The sequence below is a fragment of the Aptenodytes forsteri genome, unplaced genomic scaffold (assembly GCF_000699145.1).
Source record: "Aptenodytes forsteri isolate BGI_AS27 unplaced genomic scaffold, ASM69914v1 Scaffold290, whole genome shotgun sequence".
NCBI classification, from domain to species: Eukaryota; Metazoa; Chordata; class Aves; order Sphenisciformes; family Spheniscidae; genus Aptenodytes; species Aptenodytes forsteri.
Window position 1 is genome coordinate 917,749 of NW_008795244.1, and position 13,086 is coordinate 930,834.

Consider the following 13,086-nt stretch of genomic DNA (forward strand, 5'->3'; position numbering starts at 1 on the left):
AAGACTTGTTCTCCAGACCCCTCACCAGCCTCGTTGCCCTTCTCTGGACACGCTCCAGCACCTCAACGTCCTTCTTGTAGTGAGGGGCCCAAAACTGAACACAGTATTCGAGGTGCGGCCTCACCAGTGCCGAGTACAGGGGCACGATCACTTCCCTACTCCTGCTGGCCACACTATTTCTGAAACAGGCCAGGATGCCATTGGCCTTCTTGGCCGCCTGGGCACACTGCTGGCTCATGTTCAGCCGGCTGTCGACCAACACCCCCAGGTCCTTCTCTGCTGGACAGCTTTCCAGCCACTCTTCCCCACATACTGGACTAGGGCTCTGTAATTAACAGCAGAGTCAACAAAGGAATGGAGCAAATATGCCAGTGGGAAGGCTTAGCTCATCCTTTGGGGAAAATACCTTTTTGCACAGAAAACTGAGGACTTAGGTTTGTTTAAAAGAAGAGGATGCTCACCAGCCATACTTTGCCAGGCAAGGGTTCAACCACTAAGAGCAAAACACATGAAACTCCCAGCACACTTCATGCAGGCTATACAGCTGCATTTTTTTCTTTCTTATAAATAACAGAAACACCTGCAAACAGGTGGAGTTGCCCCTCTTCCCTAGAAAAACCCTATTTTTCAAGGCCTTGCCCTATTTCTTTCTGCAGGCTTTAGGTAATGAGGTTACTATGCAGCAGGCACTCAGAACAGCAGCCTCAGCAGGTAGGTGGCTGGGCATTGAACTGGAGCTCCAACAGGATAATTAAACACCAATGTATCTTTTTTACTCTTTCAGATCCAGGACTTATGAACCACCTGCTGAGTGACATGTAATTAAATCATCACTGCTAAAGTACACCTGGGAATCACCCAGCAGCTCTGCCTCACCAACAGTTCCCTATTTCTCCAGTTATGTAAAGTCAGCTTATACTGCAGCTCTGAACCCCAGCTAGCAGCGGAATAAAGGTTCGAAAGGGTATCTTGTTACTTTTTTTTTTTTGACGTAAAATAGCTTTTAAGTTGAATAACTCAAAACTGTAGATCAATAGAGCGGATTGAACAAAACACAAAACGACAACACTAAAAACTATGGAATCTAAAATTGTACAAGATATGCATGGCTTTAACACACCGTCAGCCTCTGGTTTTCCAGGGCGACAGCCCACAGCTGGGGGTCAGTGCGAATCTAGTTACAGCTAATCTGCAAATGCAAGCTTCTAAGGCATCTCCTTTTTCAAGCCATAGAAGCCGTGCTGTGGGTGGTAAGAGCTCCACGAGGTGGAGATGCCCTCTGCACTCTGCTCTCGGTGTGGGGGCTGCAGGGAGGTGGTGGCACAGCAAGCTTCAAATTCGGCAAGGAAACAGCAGGCAAAGAAGGACACAAGCAGTTCCAAAACCAGAGAGGGATGCCAGCCTTCCCAGTGACCCCCTATTCCCCCTGCAGCATGCTGAGGGGATCCCTCCTTGCCAAGGGCATTGCACAGCACCCACTGCAAATGGCCCTGCAGCAGCACCAGCCTTTGCTCAGGTGCCCCGTGGGCCCGGGTGGCTGCCCCCTCCACACCCCATACAGCACAGAGGAGCATGCACCCCAGGGAGCCGCCACCGCTGCTCCCACGCCCAGCTGAATCGCTGCCTGGAGCTCCTCCAGCTCAGAAATGTTTGGATGCTTGAGCCTGCTAGAAAAAAAAGAAACAAACACTACCACAGAAATTATTTTGCTTTTCTTAAAAACACAGTAATAGGGAAAAAATAAACAAACAAGCAGCCTGACAAGGTCAAAGCCAGAACCCCCCAAGTGTTTCTTTTGCTTTTCTGACAAAGAAACAAACCCCTTTATACATCCCTCACTGGGATCTAAACCATGGGTTTGACTACGAGCTGGGGCATACAGCGGTGCTGCTGCGAGCCCAGGGGTCTCCACGGCCAGGTAACCAGCCACGAGCATTTTATCAACAAGAGAGGCACAGGCTCATGCCTGGGCTTGGAACCACGCAGACACACTGCACCGAGGGGTCGATGCACTGCACCAAGGGGTCACCTCCAGCAGGGGAACAGCAGACCAGTGTGGGGACGGCAGGAGGCAAGTTCCCTCTGCCTGCATGGGTGCCTGGCCCCTCGCTTCCCAAACCGCACAGGCTGTCAAGAGAGCCGAGCTCCTGCACGCTGATTGAACCCGGGGTGGCAAATGTTTCCTTAACCTGAGGCTGGACCTTTGCTAGGCCATGTGTGAAGACAGACCCCTTGCACTGCTGAGCGCCCTGTGCAGCAGGATGCCGTATGACCAGTGGTAGGACGGAGCTGCTCAAGAGCTGGGATGCATCCACCCCACGCTCCTCGCCTCTGCCCTGAGCTGGGTACCGAAGCTAATGCCAGGCACAGCTGCTGCCCTCTCCCCGGCAGGGAGCTGCTGCCAGGGGAAAGCACATGCATCCCGAGGAGCTGCTCTGCGGTGCTGGGTGGCATTTGGACAGCGTTTCTGCTCCAAAAAACAACAGTAACATGGTACCTGGGGAGCTCATGTTTACAGTTCCAATGATTCCACAACAAACACTGCAGGTTTACAAACGAAACTGTCCCCAGTCCTGCAACCTCCCCAGTCTTTGCTGAAACAGTTTTAAGCTGGATCCATTTTGCGTATCGCCACCAACAACAAAGACTCTGCCTGCCAAATTACACCAACAGCTCCCCACTACTTCACAGCATTGTCCGCAAAAACATTTTGCAGTGTTCTTACTTACCAACACCTCCTCCTTGGCACCCTTTCATCCCCACTGCCTTCAGCTGGGACTCTGCAAACAATTCGGTAATAACACAGCACCAAACCCCAAATCCAGCTGTCTCCTCTTACCTACTTACACTCTCCAGAGCTAACAGGATAAAAAGCCAGGAGCTTACTCCTATCTCTGAAGTCAGCAATTTTGCTTCTGAAAATACAGAGAATAGATTTGTTGGGCAGGAAGGTGGCATTTTTATGGTTGCTTTTCTGTGCTTACAAGTTTTGCTTTTGCTCTATAAAGCTCCTCGCTCCTCCCGAGGCTGAGCCATGCCATTGCCCAGGGCGCAGTTGGGACAGCCCAGTGAGCTGCCACCAGGGACTCATTGCCACCACTGGGCAGGGATGCTCCTTCCTCAGTAGGGTGACCCCCTGATCAGGCAGTGCTTTGCAGCACCTCTGCCCCCTTGCAAAGACCCTGTCCCACTCCTGATGAGTGAGGTGAGCAGCACATCCTCTCCCGCCTTGGCGCTTATCCGGTGCGACTAAAGCTGGACCTTCAAAGGAGCTGCCTGCCCTGCACCACACAGCCCAGCAGCGGTCTACTTCAGGGGGAACAGGCACTGCAGGAGGCAAGCCCCCCCCTTCACCCCCAGCCTGGTTAAGCAGGACACCATGCACAGGCTGGGGAGGCTGGAAGGAGCAAGAAGGCAGCGAGATGAAGAGGGTTTGCAAGCAGCATGGAGAGGCACCAGCAGCTACAGTCAAGGTCAGTCCTCATGGAGAGCGGGGAGGAGGAGCCGCAATGGCCCCTGGAGGGAGCAGTTTAAGGAGGGGGTGATGCCAGAGCCCCTTTCCAGCACCTGAGATGACCGGGATACATGCACCACTTACTACGTGCACCAGGCACAGTGGCAGGGTGTGGGGTGTTTCAGTGTAAGGTTTCTGCAGGTTCTCCGGGTGCTGCGAGTGCTTCTGCACGTGCTGCTTTCCCAGGCACTTGTGTGGGAGCGCGAAGGCTGGTGGCTGGTTGGGACTTGAAAGCTGGTTGTTGGTTTTCCTACAGGGCAGACATGGCTGCTTGGGAGCAGGTTTGTTACAACTTGCAGAACCTAAAAACTCTCTGAGTCCAAGCCAAGAGGCCTGACACTGGCATTAAAGGCCATAGCTGGGTGCAGAAGTAAACAACTGTTCTGAGGGTGCACTGTAGCATAACCAGGTATGTCAGCGTACAGAAACATGGTTGCATGCAAGCGTCAAGAAGTCTTTGTCATTGTGAGATTTCACGGCCTTGATTTTTTTAATGTTTAGGTCCCCGAGGGAAGAATCTGATGGAGGAATCTCAAAGCGCCTGGCACTACCTTCAGCCAAACCGCTTGCATCTTTGTGCTGGAGCAGGCCTGGAGGAGAATGGCATTTGCTATGGAGCATTCGGAGTCCCAGCAAGCGCCGACGCATGCCCCCCCCAGATCCCGCACGCCCTGGCACGCAGTGGCACCTTTCCACAACCGCCCAGCAAAGGGGATGCCAGCTCCCGCAGCTGACTGGGAGATCATGCTCTCCCCTTCCCTGCGCCAAGGTTGAGCATCCCAGCGTAGGGCTGCAGCTGCTCCTGCCCTCCCACACAGGGCAGCAGGGGATCCCCAGCCCCTTCCCCAACACCATTTTCTCTTCACTGCGCAGCAGGACTGGGCACAGGCTTTTTGCTGCTGCCCAGTCCCTGTGAGGTGACCCACAGGGAGGGTGGGAGAGGCACAGGGTCCCCAATGGCAGCAGCAGGTGAAAGAAAGGTGCATCCAGGGGATGCCTCTGCCCACCTGAAACCAAAATTGCCCTCAGAAGTGCTTCTTCTCACCCAACATAGACCATACAGAGTCAAGGGGCCTGAAGGAGGTGCCTTGGGTTAGCAGGACAGGGAGCAGTCCCAAGGATTTTATAAAGGACTTGGGAAGCGAGGATGCGTTTTGAGCGTGGAAAAAGAGTGGAAAGGTCAGTGTGGAGGAAGCACAGGGTGAGCAGCCCTGATCTGTCACACCTGCCAGACACAGCCCAGCACACACCGATTCCTGCATGCACTTATCCACAGCACCTCTCCAGGAGCACTCTTTATCACATCCACACCTTCAAAGTAAATACTACAAAAGTTATCCACGCTGATCTTCCAGAAATGGGTACCCACTGTTCCAGATGTAACCCTAATTAGAGAGCACTGGAACGAGGAGAGCATGTTCAACACTCCTCCTGCTCCAACCGGTTGCTCTGCTTGGAGAAGGAAACAGTACCTCCAGCAAAACAGCCCCTTCCCAGCTCACCCACCTGTCACGCCTGCGCAGGGTGATCCCATCATCACAAAGCTGTGCCTCAGCCAGCACCTTGCTCTGGTTATGCAGCCAACCTAGTTTTTCCAGCAGTGGGTGCAGCCAAAGGGAAAGCCCGCAGCAGCTGGCAGGGCTCCTGCCGCAGCACAGGGCCATGCTGACACCCAGTGGAAACCACGGTGAGACACCTAGCAGAGGGAAACACCGCGGCTGAAATCTTTTCCGTCTGCTATGCTACTAAATAGAATGGAAAAATAAAACCTGGTTAGCAGGAAAACATCGGAGCCCTGCCCTCAGCAAGAAAACAGAATTGAGTAGTAAAATGAAACAGGGATTAGAGATGCTTTCTGGCCATTTCTCTCTTTAGGATACTTATACCACACCCGACGAAAGGAGAGATGAGGTTGTGCGATACGCCAGAGCTTACTGGGAGGAGAAGGACTCGGAAGCACTCATGCACTTTGCAGTACTGAACGCAGTACCTGGGATACAAACTTCCCAGGGAAAACGGCGACTGTGATTGCCCACAACCTCCCCGCTGGCTCTGGAGGTACCACGGGGCGCTGTGAGCAGCGCCCTACTCCCTTGCCCTCTCTCCACACAGCCCCAGCCAAGGCCTGGATAGTTTTCAGCAGCAAGGCTGTAGCTGCCAGCTGTGGTGCCTGCGCTAGCTGCCATCACAGGGGACTGGAGGCCAGGGGAAGGTTTCTACTCCTGCCGCCACAGATACCGCGAACCAAACTGTTAGTAGCAGCGGCGACAGTGATGGCTGGCTGGTTCCTGGCAGGTGAGGAGGACTTGATTTTTAAATAGCTATCGGGCAAGATTTACAGTCACAGCACAAACATTTTATACACACCAGAAAAAGTTTGGGTTTGGTAAAAGAAAACAAAATCCACTCCAAACAAAAACAACTCCTTTGCGTATTCAAGGATCACACCATTACCATGCACACAGAAAACTGAAACATCTGGCAGCTGCACTACTTCCACACAGTGTTTTTCATGAAGAATGTGGATGCTTTGGGATGCACACCCTGCACAGCACCACAGCTGAAGGGATCAGGGAAACTCAGGTGCCCCAGAAGACCCAACTTCTGTTTTGCTGGGCACGGCTGGGCACAGAAGCTTCTGTTTTGCACAAAGTCACTTGGTCTTTTATATAGTCTGCACAAGTACAGATCTTACATGCGACATGAGCTTGAAGCAAACACAGAGACAGTGTTTTACACATCAGAGGTATAAAAGCGAGGTGTAAGCTGGGGACCGGCATGCCTCAGCTCTGTTCAGTCTATTTGCCTCTTGTTTGGATTACAGTATATATTAGCAGATTTCAAAACCACTTTTACAGCAGAAGAGATACAGTACAACAAACTCTACTTCCATCTGTATCTCTTGGAGAAAATGCAGTAATCAGGGCTAGGTTAGCGATGCGAAGTCTGGGCATGCAGATACACCTGCTTTCCCCAGAGGTGAACAGCCCATCAGTGCACATGGAGAATAAAAGGTCCTTAAAACACAGAACACAAATTTGTGATGTTTGCTTCTTCAGAGAATTTACGCTTGAGAATATTTAGAGGTTTTACAGTTGAGATCTTTTTTTAAATTATAAACAATGCTGCCAGTGTCTTAATTAGTCTTTCTAAAACGTATAAACATCCCAAATAACGTGAAATGAAAGAAAACAGACAACTCCCAAGATCTTCAACTGGATTTAGTGTTCTGGGTATTTAATTAAGGATGTGTTCTTTCATTGCCTCCATTTCACAAGTTATCCCAGTACCATCCTGCTGATCAAAACTGGGCTACAGCTACATTTGATTTTCAAAGTCACCCTCCATACTCGTGATTCTGTCAAACCCAATTTACTTGTTGGGAAATGAGTAGTGGAAAAACCCGCTTTTATTTTCCTCTGCATTTTTTCTGACTTTTTATATCTTTAGTACAAACGAAAGCCATGAAACTGACTTCTAGATCAAAGTTACTTTGAAAAACGTCTGAGCAGTATTATTTTAAAGACATTGGCCTGAAGTCATTTGTAAAGACAACCTGTGCTCCCTAACAAACTGCGGTGCAGTTTCCCCACAGAAGGTACCTGTTTCTCCCCACAGGGCACTACCCAGCTAACTCACACCAGAAAAGACATACATGAACTACAAAGAGACATTTGCAAAGAGACTTTTAGTTGTATCAAAATCAGTTCATCTTACAGCATGTAAAGCAGGAGCGGTCCGTGATTACAGCACCAGACTGGGAGTCACAAGATCCAGCTTGGCCTCAGGTTACGTGACCTTCAGCAAATTCTTTAGTCTGAAAGAGAGATAAAGCCGTGGACGCTGGTGGGAGATGTTCTGTGAAGAGCTCTGTGGTTCTGAGCTCAAAGCTACTAAGAGGATGTAAAGTATTTCACAAGCTCCTTGGTTACATGAATTTATCGAAGTACCTATTTTAAAGGAAGGGGCAAATACAGGAAGAGGAATTTGCATTCTGAGATGGTCAAACAATATACACGTACCACAGCAAATACAGAAATTATGAAGACTTCCACGCTGCCCGTTGCTAACTGGTGTAGTAAACAAGGAAAAGCCTAATTTCCATGGGAGAAGCAGCCCATTCAAAACAGCGTTTCTGCCCCCTAATTAATATTCAATGGGAAGGCAGTCAGGTAGCTAAAAGGAAGGTGAATGAGTGTCAGCAACCACTGCTGCTAATACCTTAGAGAGCAGGCAGCAGCCAGTGCTGCACTGAGTGGCAAGCGCAGAGCCTGCCCAGCTGCCGTGCCTGCCATTGAGCCAGTGCCGTCCTTGTGGCCTCTCCTCCATAAAGCTGCTGAGTATTTTGTATTTGCTCTACTCCAGAATAAAATTAAATCACTGGGGTTTGGGGCTTGTCATGCTGCTTTATATTTTGCATGAAAGAAAGGAACAAGTGTGTACTGGAAACTCACCTACATAGGCAGTCTTGCTACCTGTCCGGCTTGATTTTATCGGTGTAACGATCCTGAAACAGAGTAAAATAAAAATTGTAAATACTTTATTGTGCAAGAAAGCCAAAGCTAAGAAGGGTTAGCACTTGTGGTTTAATTCTAGTCACAAAGACTACAGTATTTTGAGATTGGCCTCACTGAAAAATCTACCTCAAACTTTTCTTACGGCCAGCTCCCCTATTTCCCTTCCCGAGGATATGGCCATGGGTGGCCAATTCCCTCTGGCCACCTCCCAAACGTGAATGAAGTCAAGTTTTCACAGCCTTTTTGCCTCCTCACTGCCACTATGGCTCCTCCTGAAGCCCGTGCTCCCAAGGCAGAGGTCCCACCTAGACCTACAGCAGATGAGATTGAGAGGCAGCTGTTAGAAAAGCTACTGGCTTTAAAACAAGTTAAACTACTCAGGGTAAAACTCTGAGCAGCATAGTGCCAGCGTAGCTGGTGTTGGGCACATGTATTACTTTGCCTCCTGTAGACTTCTCTGACATGTAAGCCTCCATTGATATATTCTAGCAGCTGTGCTTAAACCACAGGAGAAACAAATCTGAGAGCCCACATTTCCTAGGGAGGCCTTTACACACCCAGAAAAAAATCCTGGAATTTGATCAGTCCTAAAAAGTACAAGTTCCTGTGCCAGATACTGTTCACTGTTGCAAGACTGGCAAATCCGGAGCACGCGATATTTAACACCTTTCTTAAATTTTCATTGTATAAAATGCTAATTTTAAACCAAAACTATACAACAATGACAACTCAATGAGGGCAGCAATTTTCTAAGAGTTTTGGTCATGAAGGATCGTGAAATTGGGCAGCTGATATGTAAACTCAGCACTGATAAGAACAGAAACCAGCGACTGAAGAACACAAGGGTTTATTTGTTTAAAAACATCTATCTAATACAAACACAAACCAAGTTGGCTGCCTGGATGCTATGGGTAAAAGAGAAGATGATAAAAAGCATAAGGTGACATGCCTTCTGTGATAGCTAGAAGGGGGACTTTATTTACAAATAAAGTTGTCTTTTTTTGCATTGCTTTGCTGCTGCATGAAGCCTAAGGGCATGCACATTCAGTGCAATACACACACAGGTGTGCAAATACACGTCAAGTTCTAAAACCAGCAACTAATAATCTAACATTGACTGGTAATTGCTACGTTAACCTCTCCTGTAATTTATAATGTGTGTTTATATACCTTTGTATCCCTGTAGAGACACCCACTGTCAAATATGGTACAAAACATGGATTATATGCACTGGGCATTTACTAAACTGGCAAAGCAGCTGGGGCACAGATAACTCATTGACCAGGGCACGGCAGGATCCAGAATCGCCACTGACACTTTTTGGAAGAAAAACCACCGTCATTTGCCAACGGCCGGCGGAGATCTGGCACAAAGCCCTGGCACTGCTCAGTAACCGGACGAATAACGCAATTAGCTACGAGATTTACAAGCCCTGGTATGCATGAAATGTAGAGCCAATTCTCGACATACTAAACCTAGAGTGATGCACAGGGGCAAAGCGATGGCAACGACCACCAGCAGGGAGAGGGTAGGAGTGGGTGGCTGTTGCCTTTTGGCTGGCACACGGCAGCAGAGTGACCACGAAAGGCTTTGGCAGAGGGGCTGGGCTGCAGCACGCAGCCCCCAGCCTTCCCCAGGCAGCAACGATGGGGTCAGAGGAGCCAGAGCAATTCAGTTCCCCCATTCCTAGGAAACAAGGGGGAAAAAAAGCACTGAAAGTTCCCAAGGGATGGTCCTTAACAAGGCAGAGAGGTGCCGACTGCCATGGGCTGGCAGCATGGGCAGCGTCCCCTTTATAAATCACATGCCACTTCCCATGTTCAAAGTGGCATCAAAATTTTAATAGCTGCTGTTAAAAATCATTGTATGGAGTAGGAAAATAAATTGCATTCAAAAGAGACTGCCTCGCCGCAGGCCGTCCTTGTTGTCCCAGTGCCAAGCTTGTGCTTTTCACATGCAGCAAGGAAACAAAAATAAATGCAACGTGTAACCCTCCTTTACATACGTGCGACAGCTGTGCTGCGCAAAATACAAGTTTTAATGGAGAAGCTTCTGCTTTGCTTATCTGTGCAAGTTCTCACTCCTGTCACACACCCTGAAAATTGTTAAGGAAACGTAAAAAAAAAATTAATCTATTGACTTCTGCTTCCTGATGGAGATCACACATAGTCAAAACAATCTTTAAATGCATCTAAAAAATAAATATGGCTCATATGGGCCGCTTTCCACCCTAGAGCCATAAAGACTCGATATTCCTGCCTAATCAAAGCTCCTATCAAATTAGTCATAAAAACCCACAAACCCAACATTACTAGCGTAGTTTGAGGCCGGTGTAACGCGCCCCCTCTGAAACCCTCCTTAAGTCATGCTGCATAGCTGGAGTGTAAGCGTTCAGAGGTCAGGCCATCCTCGGGAAGGAATAAATCAGGAAGGGCACGTGGGAGAGAGACAAGGAAATACCGCTGCCAAACGGGTCCCAGACCCTGCGGCCAAGGGCGGCAGCCCAAGCCCGGGGTCATCCTGCACCGTGGGCCCCGGCAGCCAGCTCCAGCTGGAGCATCCCTGCTTTGCAGGACGAATCCCTTGCAAGTTTTACAGTAACATAAACCAGATTCGTCTGGGAAGAAGATGGTCTGTCTCCCAAAACTGTCAGCGACACTTTCTGCTTATCCCAGCTCCAAGCTTAGACCAAAAAGCCTGACTTTTTTTTTTGCTTGAATCTAAAAACACAGCTGAAAACGTATTCTGGGATCTGCTTGAACTTATTCACAGCAATGACCGACAAAACAGAGTATTTTACTTATAACAGCACCAACTTTTACATTTTTAGGGCAGCAACCCCAGTGGTTTAACACACGCTCCAGATGGCTGCAAAAACAAGCAACAGTAGAACATAACACCTTTTGTACCACGCCTTACAAGAGTAAGATGATGCAGGAAAATGAGTTTGGCTGAAAGATTATGGCTTTTCATTACCAAAAATAACGAGCTCGTTCCATTTCATCTCTCATTTCTGAGACTTTGTTGCACTTGCTTAACTTCTTCCTCCACAGCAGAAATGGAATTCACCATTTCCTGGTGAATGAAGACAGAGATGCTTTCGGAATTATTTTGATTCAGAAACAGAAGCCTCCTGGGCTTCTGCAGAACTGCTACATGACTGCAGATTCATATCTCATGCTGGTTTAAGTTCACCTCAAGTATTTCCTACAACAGTGTAGCTTTCCAGAGAGAATGACTTCTTGCCAGCTGTGCTGGTGGTGTTTCATAAGGACAACTGAAGAGCAGGATCAACAAGGGTGAGGAAGATCAACAAGGGTGAGGAAGATCATCAGTGGAAGATTTGGAAAACACATGGAAAGCTGCACCATACTACAGCACAGGATCCTTCACAAGAACTTTGTTTTTCTAACACAAACTATAACGAACCACCCTGGGACAGAGTTTCTTGCACTTCACTGTGATACGGCAGCACACAAAATAGTGTAAATACCTTTGGTATCTGCTTGATTTTATTTTTAAAAGCAGAAAGGAAATTTTCTTCTGGAAATACTCTGGCTATTCATTGAGATGATTAATGACATTTTTTTCTTTTATTAACTGAAAAGGTATACACAGATACATCAAGTATCTCAGAACTGCAGACTGCACCAGTTGCTGAGAAAATTTAAGCCCAAAGACCTAACAACAGAGGACAGAAATCTAAACATATCCAATTAGGGACAGAGAGGCCAGGAAAGGCCTTTCCAGAGACAGACTTCTTCCATTACAATCACTTTTAAATTAAAACTTAAATTTGTAAACAATTAGAATGCCTGTTTCTGCTGAATAAGCCCTCTCCTCTGCAGGGCCACCTTTATACCCTTCCGTCACTACTGAGTCCCCGCGTGCAGAGCTTCCCAACCCTTCCCGTGGCCATTCTGCTCTGCAAGCCAGACCCGCAGCACCAGCTTTCATAGCCACGACGGTTTTCCCTGGTCCTCAGCCCATATTTTCCCTTTCTAATGATATCCACCGGTCCCTCATGAGAACATCCCGCGCCTTCCCTTACACTTCCCCGGTACAGAAGCCCGGCACAGCCAAAGGAGGCTGCGCAGGCAGCGAGGGCAGCGCTGGGTCCCACGGCATCATCTTATCATGACGGAAACTGGGAGGGAGGGTTTTTTTGCTCTCCTCAGCTTAAAGCACCAGAAAACTTCTTCTCTTCCCCATGGTTAATCCTACACCCCCCCTACGAATAACACAGCCGCTCACTCCCATGTACGTTTAGGGTCAGCTTTTGAATTGCCCGGTTCTTGCCCCAGCAAGGGAAAGAAGTTATTCTGAGTATCAGCACCTAGCTGGGGGAGCTTTCGCACAAAGATAACTATCATTGCACAAAGATAACTATCATTTAGAGAGCAAGATCAGGCAAAATCTCCCCCATGAGTTCCAACTGCCTCTGCACAAAGAGAGGTTAAGAATAGCAAAGGGATGATTCAACAGAGCACTGCTGGCATCGGCCTGTGCAGCTGCCAGTGCAGCCCGGGCTGGGGAACGGAGCTACCTCCCTTCCCACCAGGGCAAAGATCGGCTTTACCGCCTCCAAACACTCAGGACAGCTAGCGTCGGAGGATCGTTACCCGCATGGCGAGCAAAGCCTCTGAGCAGATGCTGAGTGTCGGAGCAGAGGCACAGCGGAGGGAAGCAATAAGGCTCGGGTCACACGTACATACAAAACCAAAATGTGCCAAAAAGTAACCTGTCCCTGTATGGCAGGTTTGTAAAGACACAGGAGAAGGCACGGGAAGAAAACTGGTGTAAACAAATGGAAGAGCAAGCCTGGTTCCTGCTTCAAGTTGAGCTGACTGCTTAAACAAGAAGGAGACAACCCCAAGCTGATGCACGAGTCCCGGGCGAGCCCACGGGAGCCAACACAGGGTATCACCCCTCGTGTGGGTGCTCAGGACCCACGGCATCCCAGAGGCCACATCCTGTAGTCGTTAGCTGCTACAATACAAATAATCCTTACAACACACCTTTTTTTTTTTTTTTTTTTTTTTTTTTTTTTTTTTT

At 48.7% G+C, this 13,086-nt stretch overlaps 1 protein-coding gene across 1 annotated transcript in view; it reads right to left on the reverse strand.

The window, feature by feature from the left end:
- GNG12 (G protein subunit gamma 12) overlaps positions 1-8,022 on the reverse strand; it is a 20,815-nt gene extending 12,793 nt beyond the window's left edge. Inside the window, exons 1-2 of the mRNA XM_009278734.2 lie at positions 7,969-8,022; positions 7,232-7,331 (exon numbers count right to left, since the gene is read on the reverse strand). The gene's annotated coding sequence lies outside the window, so the exon portion shown is untranslated. The remainder of the gene's footprint in view (positions 1-7,231; positions 7,332-7,968) is intronic.
- Positions 8,023-13,086: the final 5,064 nt, after the last annotated feature.